The sequence below is a fragment of the Nylanderia fulva genome, unplaced genomic scaffold (genome assembly GCF_048542155.1).
Source record: "Nylanderia fulva isolate GAGA-0341 unplaced genomic scaffold, ASM4854215v1 Scaffold96, whole genome shotgun sequence".
Classification (NCBI taxonomy): domain Eukaryota; kingdom Metazoa; phylum Arthropoda; class Insecta; order Hymenoptera; family Formicidae; genus Nylanderia; species Nylanderia fulva.
In genome coordinates this window covers 61,495-74,949 of record NW_028191090.1, presented here as the reverse complement: position 1 = coordinate 74,949, position 13,455 = coordinate 61,495, and the positions used below count along the sequence as shown (strand labels likewise).

Here is a 13,455-nt window from a genome sequence, read left to right as displayed (position 1 = left end):
TGTCGAGGTTTTTGGAGCACTTTGCGCACGAGGTATAACGAATACTTAATACGCTAATATTACAGCGAACTGGTTGTGGGAGAATATATTAACTTCTTTATATATTCTTTACATGTATAATATAACACTGGAACAGAGTGTTTATACGGCGAGCGCGCGTGCAATCCGTTATTAGCCGCTCGCAAGTAGTTTCGCTTGTCGCAGCGAGATAATTTCCCGTCGATAATATCCGAGAGAGAGAGAGATACAGTGTATCCGTCACACGGCCCGATCATTAGGGCAAGACACATCTATGCCGGTAATTGAACGCCAGTTTTACTGTTATAGGAGAGCCGGACCGTTGAATTTTCAAGCGACCCGATCGTAAAAGGCGTCGATTAAGAGCGACCACGCGTCGATTAAGCGAAAAAGATACAACACGAGATCCCGAACTGACATTATTATTTTTTCTCCCTCCCTTAACGGCCAATAAAGTTTACATATATAAAATGTTGCATTTCCCTGCTAAGTGTATCGACTTAATAACGTCACGTGCCTCGAGAACACGCCCGATTCTATGGCACGCCTTATGGAGAAATACCGTAAACTTATAAATTATTAATATTAAATATGTAATAAATGTTAAATACACACTGAAGAAAAATTTGTTCAATTAACATGTATTTAGTTCAATACTGTCAAATCAATCATTTATTTGAAACAAATATATAAATATTTATTTGTTTTGAAAAGGATATTCTTATATCAAATAAATATTATTAGTTTCAAATAAATGATTTATTTGACAGCATTGAAATAAATACTTATAAGAATTAACTAAATTTTTTTCAGTGCAGAGAGCGTATTAAATTTATAATTATCAAATTTTTTTAAATACAAGAAAGAGAATAATTATTTTCCATAGTTTCGTTTTTTACACTGAATAAGATTCCAATTTTTAAATTGCTCCGATGGAGCAATTTTGAGAAATTCGCAAAAATGTGCTGTTATGACTTGTATTTTATCTTTATTATGCTATAAATTTGTGATACATTGCAGAAGTTTTCTAGTTAAAATTAATTAGGATTTTCAACCCTCATAAGATATTGTGTCAGTTCTTAGTTAATGATATGTTTGTGGTTAAGTATGAGATTTATTTCAAGAAAAATTCTTAATTAAATATAACAATCTACTTCATAATTTTTAAGTATGTTTATTCAAACTTGAGAATTTTTTAAATTGCTAAATATTTAAATTTGACGAGTGAAAACAGCAAAATTAATATGACATTGGATTCGGCATTAAAAATTTATGAAAAAGAATTATTTTCTTTTGCGTGCTCAAAAAATTATTTTTTGTTTTGAACTAGATTATATAATTAATATAATAATTATACTAAATTTAAAAAAAAAAAATTAAATATAACATTAAATAAATTCGTAAATAAATTATTTGGTTGATTTACTATATATGAAAAATTGGGGAAGAAAAATGCAAAATTTTAATTGCACCGAAATTACAAAACGCAACTATTGAACTAACAAGAATAGTGCATTAAACTCGTTTTTGAGATGTCAACTTATTTTTTTAAATATTAATTTTTGGCTGATTGATTTTAATGGCCGGTATACTTGACTTTTAATGCTACCTCTCTCTCTCTTTCTCCTTCTCTCTCTCCTCGGCTCTCTCGCATCTAATTGTTTGCGGTAAGTGGGTTAAGCGGTCTTGCTCCCTTAATTACCTGGCCAGTTCCATAATTTTTTCTTTTTTTTTAATTGAATCGACTCCTTTAATTGCGCGCGACAGAGGAGCTACGGACAGAGAAAGCTGTCGTCGGTTTAAAAGGCTATCTTCTCGAAATGGCTAGGCAGTAAAACTAGCCATAAAACACTCCCGAAATATTTTTGTCCGTCAAAAACAGAATCTTTCTCCTTCCTCACCTCGCTGCTCTTTGAATACGACTTAACGTCATATGATTTAACCTTGTATGTGATCATCGGACATTCGAGATTTAATATTTTCAAGAGATTTAAGTTTGTCTTATTAAAAAAAAAAAATATATATATATATATATATATATATACATATAGCACAGAAAACCAAATTTTTACATATAGTAAAAATTCAAATATTATATAAATTAACTTTGATATTGTATAAATAAATATTAACTCTCTAATATATTTAATTTTAGAATTAATATAAATAATATATATTATATCTAATAGTTAATAGAAGTTATAGAATACTCTCTATAAATTAATATATTAATTCTAATATGTTAAATAAACAATATTAATTTTAATATATATTTAATAAAAACTAATTTTAGAGTTAATATAAATATTATAATATACATTAAATGCTAATAGTTAATAAAATTATAGAACATTATATAAATAATATCATATTAATTTTAATATTATTTATGGGATATTATACGATTCCAATATATTAATTCTAAATGTTAAGTATTTTTATGCGGTTTTGGGCGATACTTTATTCATTATTGAAAGCAGACTTGACTTTATAATTATACACAGAAGAACGTATCGTGGAACTAAAATACTCGGAACACCGCCGACAACATTTTAACGTATACCGTGACCCGATAACTTCCTTTTTCCTCCTCCGAGCGCGAACGCAACTACCAGAGTCTAGTTACGCAACGCGCTCCAATTTCTTCGCAATCTATTCGCTCCGCGAGTAAATGCTCTATTAATACCTGCGCTCGTCGTGTCTTCCCTACTGAACCTGTTTGTTTCTCTCAACGTTACACAAACATATTCACACACACCGTTACATCATAATTCTCGGACAGCATCATCGGGTGCCTCGGCCACTCTCGGCGAGCTGAAGGACTTTATTGCTTCATTTGTCCAATATCATTTCGCGATCGCAATATCCCTCCGCGATATTCCCTCGCAGCGTTTCCATACTTCGCCCTCGTACTCCGAAGAACGAGGGGGAAAAGGGGGAAATTTTGCAACCAGTTCGCCGATATAACTCGCTCGCGTTTCGCTTCGACGACATAAACGCCGGGCTCGCGGCCGAGTTTCACAACGAGAGGATAATGCGCCCCTTTTTATGTCTTTCCCATTATATACACTCGGGAATTCAGGTCCGTATTATATTTTGTTTTTTATAAGATTCTGGATTGGAAAATTAAAAAAATAGTATATTGTGTATCAAGTGCGGAAAGTTGACAATTGGTCACGAGTGCGGGGGATGGACGCACGAGCTGAAGGCGAGTGCGACCACCCGACACGAGTGAATAATTGTCAATCCGCACTTGATACACACGATATTTTGTATTACAAGTGCAGGCAAAGTGGCTTTGTGCGCGTTTTCTGTGCGCGAGGTGGCCGATCGCACGCCGCCATCTTGCGGCGGCACGATGCGGGAATAGCCGTGTTCAAAGTTATTGTCCACGGCTGAAGCCGTGGGCAATGACTTTGAACGCGGCTCAGTCGTAGGCAATGGCTTTGAATGCGGCTTATTCACTCACCACGTCGCCGCTAGATGGCGGCGTGGGAAATCGGCCGCTTTCTGCACAGAAAACACGCACACAAAGTGCCACTTTGCCTGTACGTGTAATACAAAATATTTTTTTAGCAGCAGCCTCGTGTCAGCGCGTTTGAAAAAGTTAAAACTTTATACAGGGGCTGAAAGTTAAGAAAAAAGCTAATTTGAAAGAAATTTCAAGTTTCTTTTTTATGTCTTTTCCATTATATACATTCGGGAATTCAGGTTCGTATTTTTTTACAGGATTCTGGATTAAAAAATTAAGGAGATGTTGCCGTTGTTCTGTTTTACCGACTTTAAGTTAGGTTAGGTTCACTTTTTATTAAATATACAGATTGAAAAATCCTCCACAATGAAAGCATTGATAATATTTTTGTTACTTCTGCATTATTCTTTCATGTCATTTCTATTGAGAGTGCCATATTTTGTGCACAAATAAACTGCAGAACTTTTGTATTAAATTAGTATTGTTATGAGCTGATGCAAGAGCATCGATAAAAAGACTAATTTTTTAACTTTTATTGTTTTTTTATATAAAATTACTACGCTCCCCGTTCATTATTATCAGTGCTTTAATTGTGGAGAAGGATTTTTCAATCTGTATAGCCAATAAAAAGAAAAGCTCTTGAACTCAAAATCGGTAAAACAGACATGATCAGCATCCCCTTAAGGGGATCCTAAACGTTCTTGAGAAGTCTGTTGTGTTTCCCTGTTTTATCGACAAAATGTGAGGTTAGATAAACTATAAATCTATTTATTAGCTATATATATTTTTTTTATCTGAAATTAGACCAGGGCGGATTTGGCATTGGATAAAGAAATATAAGTGAATGTTTAGATATCAATTTGGAAGCCTAGTAAATGAGAATAGCTTATCCTACATTTTCGTGCACTAATTTCAGGTAAAAAACAATGCATATATAGTTTATCCAACCTCACATTTTGTCGATAAAACAGGAAAAAACAACAGACTTTTAAAAAAAATATTTTTCCCTTTAATATTATCCCCTTAAAAAAATATTGATTTAGCGGCAGCCTCGTGTCAGCGCGTTTGAGAAAGCTAAAACTTTATACAGGGGCGCTGAAAGTTAAGGAAAGAGCTAATCTAAAAGTGCTAATTATGACACGACATCGAGAAATTTCGTCACGTTTTTATCAAGACAAACTCTTTTCTCCTAGTGTCTTAAATTTCGAGATTTGAACAGAGAGAGGGAGAGGGATATAAAATTGGATGTGAAATTCGCGGGCTGAATCACTCGGAAAGAAAGAGAAAGACACGTGGCGTTGTGGGAAATTATATCGGCCAAATGAAGCGATAAAATCCAACCGCGGACATGTTATTATGGAATATAAAGACGCTCGTAAAATTTTACCAATTCCTGTGCTTATGAAAGGAGGATGAAAAGATGAGGCCGGCAAAAAGGTGAAGAGAAAAGAAAGGCGCGGTTTTTTTTTCTCCATTCAATACGAAAATTGACTCGAAATTCGATCGATTGAACCCCGAGTGCCCGATGATATTCGTGTTCCCAGCACAAAAAAGATCTCTGATCTCTCTTACGAGGAAATATATTCAGGAGATGTTTTGCTTACACGCAAATAATCTCGCGTGAGCATGACTTACTTTTTCCTTCCCTCCCAAAAAAAATAAAATTTTTCCTAAAATTCATGAAATGTACTGATAATCTCGCATGCATTTTTTTATTCGTTATACATTTTTTTATATTTTTTAAAACATTAACTCTTTTGTCAATGAATGAATATCTGAGTATCCAAAGAAACTTAAAATGTCAGAACTTTTCTCCGCTTTTTTCTAAAACAAAATACAAAGAGCTTTTATATTCAAAAACCTCGTAAAATATAACGAAAGAATTTTACCTCCTACATTAAAAAAAATTATTAAATTAGAATAAATATTTATTTCAATACTACTTTATAAATCATTTATTTAAAACTAATAATATTGATTTGATGTGAAAAAAGATGTATTTGATATAAGAAAATTCTTTTCAAAACAGATAAATATTAATTTGTTTCAAATAAATTATTTATAAGGCAGTATAGAAATAAAAATTTATTAATATAATAATTTTTTTCAGTGTAAAAAAATTGTCGCAGTGACAATGTGTCAAACTCACGCAGTTGGTATCCTGGTACCGATAAATTGAAGAAAGACTATGTGCATCGACAAAAGATTAACAATTTGACATCCCGATGTGGTACTTTATTCTATTCAATTTTTTAAATAAATAAATAAATTTTGTACAGAATTTAAAATTTTGATACCTATAACGTAACCAATTCCAACTCGCATTTAAATCTCCCAAATTAATATCGCGATCGGCAAAGGAGAATCGACGACTGTCTGATGAAGAAAAAGAGGCAAGCAAAAAAGAATTAGGGGCGAAAATAATCGGGGCCGGAGATCGCGGAAGGAAAGCGGCTGGGTGTTGCCGGTCGATCTTCAAATGAATTCGCGGAATCGGCGAAATCATCGTCGTGTGATCGGTCGGGCCTCATTAGCCCGAACGATCGATCTTACCGCACGTGGATCGCGATCGAAATCCCTCCCTCTTTCTCTCCCGGTCTTCCCCTTCTTCCCGATCTTTTTTTTGCCCCCTCGGAATCGGCGTTGCGAGATCGTCGAACTTCACGATCCGACTTCCTCCTCGGGCGACGAGTTGCTCAAACGCGATGCTCGCCGATCGCATTCCCGGTTCCCTGCCGATCTCGCGAGAGATCGAAACTAGATCGCGTTGCACAAGCGATCGCGCAGTCGAGAGGTAAGAGAAAAAATCGCTGCGGGGAACAATTGCATTGTGACTCTTGGAAACCTATGTTTCTCGATTTTTTCAGGAATCGTCGACATTCTGAAAAATTCCTCTCTTGATCTCTTCGAATTATAATTCTCAGATTTCAATCAAGATTTTAAAAAATTTTCAAATATTAAAAAATCGAGCGAAAAACGTGAGAGTCCTCAGTTTAAATTTATGTTTAAAAAAAACAAACGCTCTATCAATTTGTTATTTATTATTTTTACTTGTTTGAACTTATTGATAATTTATTTTTATTTTATATAATATATATTACATCTAAATAATTTTATAATTTTTTATAAATAGAAAATTATATATTATAAAATCATTAATATACATATAATATAATTATAATCAAATTAGACGTGCCTGTGCTTAACTTTTAGTACCACTTTCTACCTCAATTTGATTATGGTATATTCAAAAGAGCCTTTATAACTAGATTGTTTAAAATTTTAATTATTCTACAAGATCAGGATTATAAATTTTGATTAATTACACTGTTCAATAAAAAATGACTTTTTGAATCTGGTTTTTAAATTATTTCATCATGTTACAATTTTGAGAAAAGTTTATTTAAAGTTGCAAAAAAAGGCTTTGTTATATTGTAGCTACAATAGGTGACCATTTCCTCTATTTTGAATATGACAATTTTGACACTGAATTTGTATTTAGTGACCTAAAAAACCTTTAAGATAATTGAAATTTATTTCGTAAATTATCAATGATTTAAGTCACAGTTAACCGCAACACAACTCACATTTAACCATAAATATCTTATTAATTATAACCAAAAATTCCTTTTGAGGCTTAAAAGTCCCAACAACATACTTTATTTTGATTGAAATAAAACTTCTCCGACACGTCACATATTGTAGTTATAATATGACAAAATTCGTGAAAAAAGCTTTTTGCAACTTTAATTTAAAATTTCTCAAAATTGTGACGTCACGAAGCAATTTGGAAATCGATTTGTAGTCGGCCCGAAAAACTATAAAAATTAATTAGTCTCGTTTTGATGAATTTTCTTGTCAAACAGCGTTATTATACGAAATCTCGAAATTTCCCTATTCCCTCCAAATCTTCATTCTTAAAAAACCGCGACAAATCCTCGGATTTAATTAGCCCCTGTGAGAATTTTCTCGGATCTCTGCCTCGTGATTTCGTACATAGCAGCGCGTAAAACTTTCCTCGGCGTCGTTCGCCATTAACCGATAAACGCGCACAATGGCGTCGCAGAGGGCTGACCTAGATTTTCCCGGGTTTTCTCGCGCGACGCTTTGCTGCCTCGGTTACATCGGTTACATGCGCGGGATCGTTTGGTTGCCCGAAGAGAGCCAGGCTCTCTCGCATGCTCTAAGGCGTGGGAACGCACCGCGGTCGTGTATAAATTCGCTCTGGCGAGATAGAAGCGGGACGAGAGAATAGAAGAGGGAGAGAGAAAGAGGATAGTCAAGACTAGGCGCGCGTGTACGACGCTGAATGGTATGAGCAACGCTTGTGCAGTCGCTTGCGCAACTTCTTTTCCGCGCTCGCTTATCCCGCAATGCCGCGGCAACGCACTGTACCAAATTAATACAGTCTGTAGATACACGCGGTGTGCAAGAGCCGAGGCTCGAGCTCTCGCGTTAAATGCCAACAACAACGCAACACGTACAATTGATCACAGCCCGCCGCTCCCGGATGTCCGAGAATATCGTTCCTTTTCGATCCCTCCTGTCGTAACGCGTCATTTTTCACCCTATTCCGTCAATGTATGCACCAGGACAAAATCTTGTTGCGTTAACAAAAATTCGGTTTGATAATTGACGAGACAGAATTACTGGTTGAACTCCTTTTAATGCAATATATATCTTGTTTGCACAAACAATTGATTTGTTGCATTAAAAGAGGTGTTTCCTTTTAATACAATAAAAACTCCTTTTAATGCAATAAATATCTTGTTTGCACAAACAACTGATTTGTTGCATTAAAAGGTGTTTCTTTTTAATACAATAAAAACTCCTTTTAATGCAATAAATATCTTGTTTGCACAAACAACTGATTTGTTGCATTAAAAGGTGTTTCCTTTTAATACAATAAAAACTCCTTTTAATGCAATAAATATCTTGTTTGCACAATCAACTGATTTGTTGCATTAAAAGGTGTTTCCTTTTAATACAATAAAAACTCCTTTTAATGCAATAAATATCTTGTTTGCACAAACAACTAATTTGTTGCATTAAAAGGTGTTTCCTTTTAATACAATAAAAACTCCTTTTAATGCAATAAATATCTTGTTTGCACAAACAATTGATTTGTTGCATTAAAAGGTGTTTCCTTTTAATACAATAAAAACTTCTTTTAATGCAATAAATATCTTGTTTGCACAAACAACTGATTTGTTGCATTAAAAGGTGTTCTGGTGGATCCAGCCAGTAATTCTGTCTCGTCAATTATTAAACAGAATTTTTGTTAACGCAACAAGATTTTTTTTCCGATGCATACATTAACGGAAAAAGGTGACAAATGACAGAATTACTGGTTGAATCTACCAGAACTTCTTTTAATGCGATAATATCTTGTTTGCATAAACAACTGATTTGTTGCATTAGGCAAAAGTGTTCTGGTAAATTCAATCAGTAATTCTGTTTCGAACATTTTTGTTAATGCAACAAAATTTTTTCCAGTGTGGATACCAACTACTTGTTTTTTTTTTTTATATTGTAATGTGATGATTTTTTGGAGAACACTGATTGTTACTGCAAAGCAGAGATTTTACGTTGGAGAACATTACGATTAATATGTCGTTGATATATTGCGAGGTTTAAATAGCTGGGATTTTATATTGGAAAAGGTCAGGAAATCTTGTTGGACTTGTAGTATTGTATATCATTGAACAAAGAGACGCGATTTCTCAAGTTGGAGAACATTTAACCCTTCTGTCAATGGATAATTTTTCACGCTTTTCTGTCAATGTATGGATGTCAATTACGTATTCTTGACATATTGCACTGCAAGAATTTTTTTATAGGCATCAAACATTCTTTACCGTTATATTTTGATTTAAATTCCTAAATACAAACTCTTTTGTATTTTATGTCAGGAAAAAGTTCACATTTTTAACACTTGAAATTGCTTCGGGTATCCGTTCATTGACAGAAGAGTTAATCGATTTCGTAGAACATAAAAAGAATTAAAATTTCAATATACGAAGAACGAAAATTTCAAAAATTGGAGAACACTGATACCATACTATTGAAAAGCGGAGATTTTAAATTGGAGAACATTTAAGAAAATTGCGATTAATATACCACTGGTATATTGCGGGATTTAAATAGCTGACATTTTATATTGGAAAAGGTCAGAAAATCTTGTTAGACTTGTAGTATTATTGAAATAGTTGTGCAAAGAGATGCGATTTCTTAAGATGGAGAACATTTAAAGACATTGCGATTATGATAACCTTGATATATAACTTCATATTGATATAATACAATATTAGCATCAAATTAATTATTAATATTGTATATAATATTGCGTTATGATTACTCACGTTTTTTCAAAAATTTCATATAGAAATAAAAATTAATTTAACTCAACAAGTTATCATAACAATTGTTTTGTAAAATTTCAATAAAAAACATTTAAAACTTTTATATAATTAGTATTTAAAAAAATAATTATCGTGCGTATGACAAAATTTTAATTTATTTCTTTAAACAATTATTCTAATATTGAAAGAAATTATTTTAAAGATTTCCGATAAGATTGATTTATATATAAACTTGTATAAAAAATATGATAGATAAAATTTCAATTCATAATAGTTTCCATGAATGATGAATAATCATAAATTTTTAACAAAATCTGTAAATATTATTATATACATATAATATATAATTAATAACTATAAAAGTATATTTCATTAAATATGAAAAATATTTTAATAAGATGTAGAATATTTTTGTTACGTGTATTACATTATTAAGTTGTAAAATGAATCACCACTATGTAAATAACCAAAGCATTTTTATGAAAGAGAAATACGACCGACAAAATATTAAAACTTACTCACGCCGTAGCTGTTTTCCTCACCTTTGTTTGTCCTTTATCGCTCCATCACTTTTTTGACACAAATATTCGCACAACACTTACAAAGGAATTTATGATTAATTATAATCGCGCACATCCACATACCACTCATCAGATGATCGCGATACTTTACATATCACTCTTGACGCTAATTGCGCACGACGCGCGCTTTATTTTATATTCCGGAAAAATGCAACTCACATAATGCTTACAATACGAGCTCCGTAACAACTATACTTGTTAATTAAACGCGTCGCAATCACTCAATCTATTTCGTATCCGGGATGTCTTATTAATGACGGAGAACTTCGAGTATGACATCAGCAAAACTTTTACTCCAATACTGCGCGTTCAATTAATGGCTAATTCAGACGCGATAATCGCGAAAATTAATTGATTGTGCGATTTGAATAGCCAATCGTAAGAAATGATAACGCGTTTGATAACTAGTTACGTCGCGATTATATTATGAAAGATTATGCGATAACACACGGAGCATTTCGCAATGCTGCCTTCTCGGTCGAGATTCGCGGCGCGACTAAAATAAAGTCACCTAATTTGAAAACACCCTACAAGACGCCGAATTTCTTGCATATTTTCGTTCAATATGTGTGTCCTTCGTTCGACTTAATATGTTTTGTTTACGTGCGCGTTCATTCTTGTGCCCGTGGAATGTACAATTACGTCAAATAACTAGGAAGCATCACAAATTTTGAATTCTCGAGGAATTTTACACAGATAAATTATTAGATTATTATTATTATCTAATACTTATTACAAAAAGTATTAGAGATATTAAAAAATGTTTTATACAAGAGTTTCATGAATATCTCTATTTGACAACATTAATAAAATTTTGATAAAATTTTTCAAAGATTAAAAAATTTCTTTTAAACTATTATTAATGTCATGTTAAATAGAATGATTCTTAATGAAATTTTTGTGTAAAACATTTTTTGATATTTCGAATACGTTTCAAAATTTTAATTAATAAGTCTCGCGGGAAAATTGCTGTATTTCCGTATCTCAATATTTATTAATAGCATATATCATAAATTTGACATTTGTATAATATATGGATGATTCTTAAAAGGCTTCAAGTAATTTATTCGATCCAAATAATCATGCGAATAGGCAAAGATATGTGTTTTTAATCATCGCGGATTTTCCATTTCTAATTTTAACTTGTATATTTATTCTAATTTATTCATTTTAATCAATATTCATTTCAATTTCAACTCGTACATTCATTTGTATTATAATGAGAGATAGTGAAGTTGCCGTAAAATATACGCGCGTGTATATACTATTGATTAGCAACATTTAGATAGCATTGTGTAAATTGGCTGCGCGATTTTTGTGTCGAGCAGGAATGGTAGCTTCCATATTAATCGACGCGTCAATGGTTGTGGTATGTAAAGTGCACGCGAACATTGTACTTCGATTAGCGCGATCGTAATTAATCGTGTTTTCGCAAATGAGTGTCAGGAAAAAAATTTCAAAGGACAAACAAGCAAGGAAAAGGTGGTCCGGGAATGCACGCATAGGATAATCAATTTATAATCACAATAATAATATTTGTTACTTGTGAAATTAATTAATCGTCTGTCCACGCGCTTGTGATTCATTTTGTAGCCTTTATATGTAATATAATTTTATGTAAAATATTCTGGATTTTATTTCGAAATATTTAAAATATTTAATAACACATATTTATAATTAACAATTATATATATATATATATATATATATATATATTCGACATTCTATATATAAAATTTTTAATTTTTTACCCATTTTTCAATACCTATTTTTTAAAAATATATAAAGTTTGTTTAAACTCGATTAATATTTTTTGACAGAAATCAGCTGATTAAAGCGTAAATTTGCTGATCACATTTAAAAATTAAAATATGTTATAAAAATTAAAATAATTATGTAAATAATATGTTATAATGCTTAAAAAATTTTAATAATATTTTTTTACAAAATCAACTGATAACTGTCAAGTATATTAATTAACGAAGCGTTAATTTCCCATTTAAATTTTAAAATAAATTTTTTTGGAGAGGAGGAATTAACTCATTAAAGATTAAATTAAGACTCACCGATACGAAGCGCAGTACCTACTGGAGTTGTAATTGCACATATTGATCAGCAAAATAAAAATATTAACAAATTATAATCGGTGTCTAAAATAATTAATATTTAAAAAATAATAATTACATAAAATATTAATGAAACTTTTATTGAATTTCTTGACTATTTTTAATTCAATTTTTATTTACTGAAATAATTATTGTAAAGAAAATGTTACACAAAAAAGTATTAAATAATTAAAATATATTCACCTCACTATTGCTCCGCTGTTGCCCGATGCCTGCTCAGGCCTTCTTCTCCTCTCTTATTGTTGATCATCTTTCCTTTGCACTCACGTAACACTCGTGAAAACACGATTAATTACGATCACGCATAAAAATCAATGAATCGCACGACACTTTATACGGCACTTCCGACGTAAATTACTTGTATGCAACGCGTATTTTATGATTATTTTGACGGAAAATAAACGGAAATTTCGCTCGGCATCTGAAAAAAAATCAAATTTTTAATTATTATTAACTATTACATCATTATTTGTAACAAATATTTTTCTTAAAGATTCAATTATTATAAAAATTATATATATATATATATATATATATATATATATATATATATATATATAACTTTTAATCATTTCGATAATAATGTATTTTCTTTACATTATAATTCTCTATAAATGTTTCCTAGATATAGGAATATTAGCTAGTTTTGATATAAATATTTTTTCTATTAATCGATAGAATTAATTCGAAATGAGAGTGATATAAAATGAGCAATAAATTATCGTTTAATTATACGATCCGAAGATGATTTTTAGCGTCAGAATTTTAACGAAGATTCCAAAAACGCCTGTCTCCGAGATATATTATTTCTATTTCAAAATTCATACACCTAAACCCTTTATGTGGATCGCGGAGAGCTATGGAGCAGCTGAAACCTACACATTAAAATCGCATTA

At 31.8% G+C, this 13,455-nt stretch overlaps 1 protein-coding gene and 1 long non-coding RNA gene across 4 annotated transcripts in view; one reads left to right on the top strand and one right to left on the bottom strand.

Annotated features, from left to right (window-relative positions):
• LOC146719518 (uncharacterized) overlaps positions 1-13,455 on the bottom strand; it is an 84,743-nt gene that overhangs the window by 58,876 nt on the left and 12,412 nt on the right. For all 3 annotated transcript variants that reach the window (XR_014926494.1, XR_014926495.1, XR_014926496.1), the window contains one exon: positions 12,743-12,980. This is a non-coding gene — a long non-coding RNA (uncharacterized LOC146719518). The remainder of the gene's footprint in view (positions 1-12,742; positions 12,981-13,455) is intronic.
• The window catches only part of LOC114930270 (uncharacterized), a 56,855-nt gene that overhangs the window by 40,731 nt on the left and 2,669 nt on the right, over positions 1-13,455 (top strand). The gene's annotated exons all lie outside the window — the stretch shown is intronic.